Source organism: Physeter macrocephalus, chromosome 14 (assembly GCF_002837175.3).
Source record: "Physeter macrocephalus isolate SW-GA chromosome 14, ASM283717v5, whole genome shotgun sequence".
Classification (NCBI taxonomy): Eukaryota; Metazoa; Chordata; class Mammalia; order Artiodactyla; family Physeteridae; genus Physeter; species Physeter macrocephalus.
This window is the reverse complement of record NC_041227.1, coordinates 92,116,158-92,119,175: the sequence shown is the minus strand read 5'-3', so window position 1 is coordinate 92,119,175 and position 3,018 is coordinate 92,116,158. Positions and strand designations below refer to the sequence as shown.

The 3,018-nt window shown below is 43.3% G+C and overlaps 1 non-coding gene across 1 annotated transcript; it reads left to right on the top strand.

Moving 5' to 3' along the window:
* Positions 1 to 254: 254 nt before the first annotated feature.
* On the top strand, positions 255 to 327 carry TRNAL-CAA (transfer RNA leucine (anticodon CAA)). The gene has a single exon. It is a non-coding gene; the product is annotated as a tRNA-Leu (tRNA).
* The last annotated feature ends 2,691 nt before the right edge of the window (positions 328 to 3,018 follow it).

Below are 3,018 nucleotides of genomic sequence, written 5' to 3'. Positions count from 1 at the left end.
GGCGCACGGGCCCAGTTGTTCTGCGGCATGTGGGATCCTTCTGGACCAGGGCTTGAACTCGTGTCCCCTGCGTTGGCAGGCAGATTCCCAACCACTGTGCCACCAAGGGAAGCCCCTAAGATTTATTTTAAATATGAGTCTACTCTATGTAATTCTATGTCAAAATTTTGAAAATCTGATGAAGAGAGAAAAGTATTATTTACCAAAAGAAAAAAAGACTCTAGGAAAAGATGAAAACCTAAAATACTGGGAATTCCCTGATGGTCCAGTGGTTAGGACTCCATGCTTTCATTGCCAAGGGCACAGGTTCAATCCCTGGTCAGGGAACTAAGATCCCACAAGCCGTGCAGCACAGCCAAAAAACAAAACAAAATCAAAAAAACCTAAAACACAAATGATCACAGGAGAAATTGAGGTCCTTGTCAAAGAACTACTCAAAAAAGTGCTATGTACAGATAGCTTCATGAAAAGCTTCTTTCTAACTTTCAAGGAATCAATCATTCCTGTGCTATGTTTAAATTTTTTCAAGTATAAAAATGTATGAGTTGGGTTGTCTCTTTATTGTTGGTTTGTAGAAGTTCTTAATATATTACTGGATATCCATGTATTAAAGTACAATCATGGGCTTCCCTGGTGGTGCAGTGGTGAAGAATCTGCCTGCCAATTCAGGGGACACAGGTTCGAGCCCTGGTCCAGGAAGATTGCACATGCCCGTGGAGCAACTAAGCCCGTGTGCCACTACTGAGCCTGCGCTTTAGAGCCCGCGAGCCACAGCTACTGAAGCCTGCAGGCCACAGCTACTGAAGCCTGCGCACCTAGAGCCCATGCTCTGCAACAAGAGAAGCCACTGCAATGAGAAGCCCACGCACCATAACGAAGAGTAGCCCCGGCTCGCCGCGACTAGAGAAAGCCTGCATGTAGCAACAAAGACCCTACGCAGCCAAAAATAAAATAAATTAAATAAATTTTTTTTAAAAAGTACAATCATAGCGGAACGTTTGCAATGGGTGTGAGCATAGGCACTATGGGTTGCCATTTCTCCAAATGTTTAGCACAGGCTCCGGACGCGCAGGCTCAGCGGCCATGGCTCACGGGCCTAGCCGCTCCGCGGCATGTGGGATCTTCCCGGACCGGGGCACGAACCCGTGTCCCCGGCATCGGCAGGCGGACTCTCAACCACTGTGCCACCAGGGAAGCCCACTCCAAATGTTTTGAAGAAGCCAATCTGAGAGAATGGATTGGACACACAGAAAGAGGCACTGACAAGAGGCTGAAGAGTGAATTCTGGTAAAACTCACATCTATCGTTCTAGTCCTTCATTCCTACCTTTTCTATGGTTGGTTATGCGAGCCAATACATCCCTCTTTTTCCCTCAGTTATTTCAATTTGTATTTGTCCCTTGCAACCAAAAGAGTACTAGTATAATAGTTATTTGAAACGGTGCTGTATGGCCCCAGCTGACATTTTGATTGCAGCCTTTTGAGAGACCCCAAGCCAGAACTGCCCAGTCAACCTGCTTTCAAATTCCTGATTCACAGGAACTATAAGATAGCAATGTTTGTTTTAAAAAGATAATGTTGGGAGTTTCCTGGTGGCCTAGTGGTTAGGATTCCAGGCTTTTACTTCTGTGGCCCGGGTTCAATCCCTGGTCCTGGAACTGAGATCCCGCAAGCTATGCGGCACGGCCAAAAAATATATATATATGTTGTAGAAATTTGTCTATTGACATAAAAAGATACTTATGATATATTGCTGAATTGAAAAAGCAGGCTACAAAACAGCATATGTGGTATGATTAAATTTTTTAAAAATAAAATATATATGCAAATGTAACTATATAACTACAATGAAAAGCTCATGGGTGGCGCAGTGGTTAAGAATACGCCTGCCAATGCAGGGGTCACGGGTACGATCCCTGGTCCAGGAAGATCCCACATGCCGCAGAGCAACTAAGCCCGTGCGCCACAACTACCGAGCCCACGTGCTGCAGCTACTGAAACCCGCGTGCCTAGAGGCTGTGCTCTGCAACAAGAGAAGCCACTGCAATGAGAAGCCCATGCACCGCAATGAAGAGTAGCCCCCGCTTGGCACAACTAGAGAAAGCCCGTGAGCAGCAACGAAGACCCAACGCAGCCAAAAATAAAAATAAAAACAAACAAACAAAAAAGTTTATGGAAAGATAGATACCAAACAGAAAAAGGGGTTGTCCCTGTGTGAGAGGATTTATTTTCATGTTGCTTGTCTTTTTATTTGTTTACATGTTTGTTTCCTGATTATTCTGTAATGAATGAAAGAGAATCTTTTCTTCAGAAAAAAATTGATAATGCTCAGTGTTTTAAGGGGAAGTGAAGCCACTGGCACTGCTTTTCTAAAAAGTAACTTTACATGTGCATTAAGAGTCTTAAAAAAAGTATGCACTTTTTGGCCTAGTAATCCTAATCTTTGGATTAGAATAAGATATTTCCTGTCTTAAGGAAATAACTAGTGCAATGCAGCAAAGATTTATGTTCAAGAATTTTCATCATATTCTATGTTTTAATGAAATATTAGAAATAACCTTAATGCACAATAAAAGAATAATTGTAATTCCAATCAGAGCGTCTTGGGCTACAATGACTGAGGAGTACTGGACATTAATGCCCAGGGACCAGGGACATGACACATCCTTCATAAAAAAGGATTGTCCCAACTTTCATTTCTGGAAAAATGGAGTAGGTATACTTTTCCCTGTTGTTCTTTCTAAGTACAACTGGAAACCCTGAACATTGTGAACAAACATAAGAAACACTTCCAAACTCATTGTATGTAGTCAGCATTACTCTGATAACAAAGCCAAAGACATTACAATAGATATAAAACTACTAATATCCCTTATGAATATTGATATAAAAATCCTTGATAAGATACTAGCAAATCTGGCTTTCCTGGTGGCGCAGTGGTTGCGCGTCCGCCTGCCGATGCAGGGGAGCCGGGTTCGCGCCCCGGTCCGGGAAGATCCCACGTGCCGCGGAGCGGCTG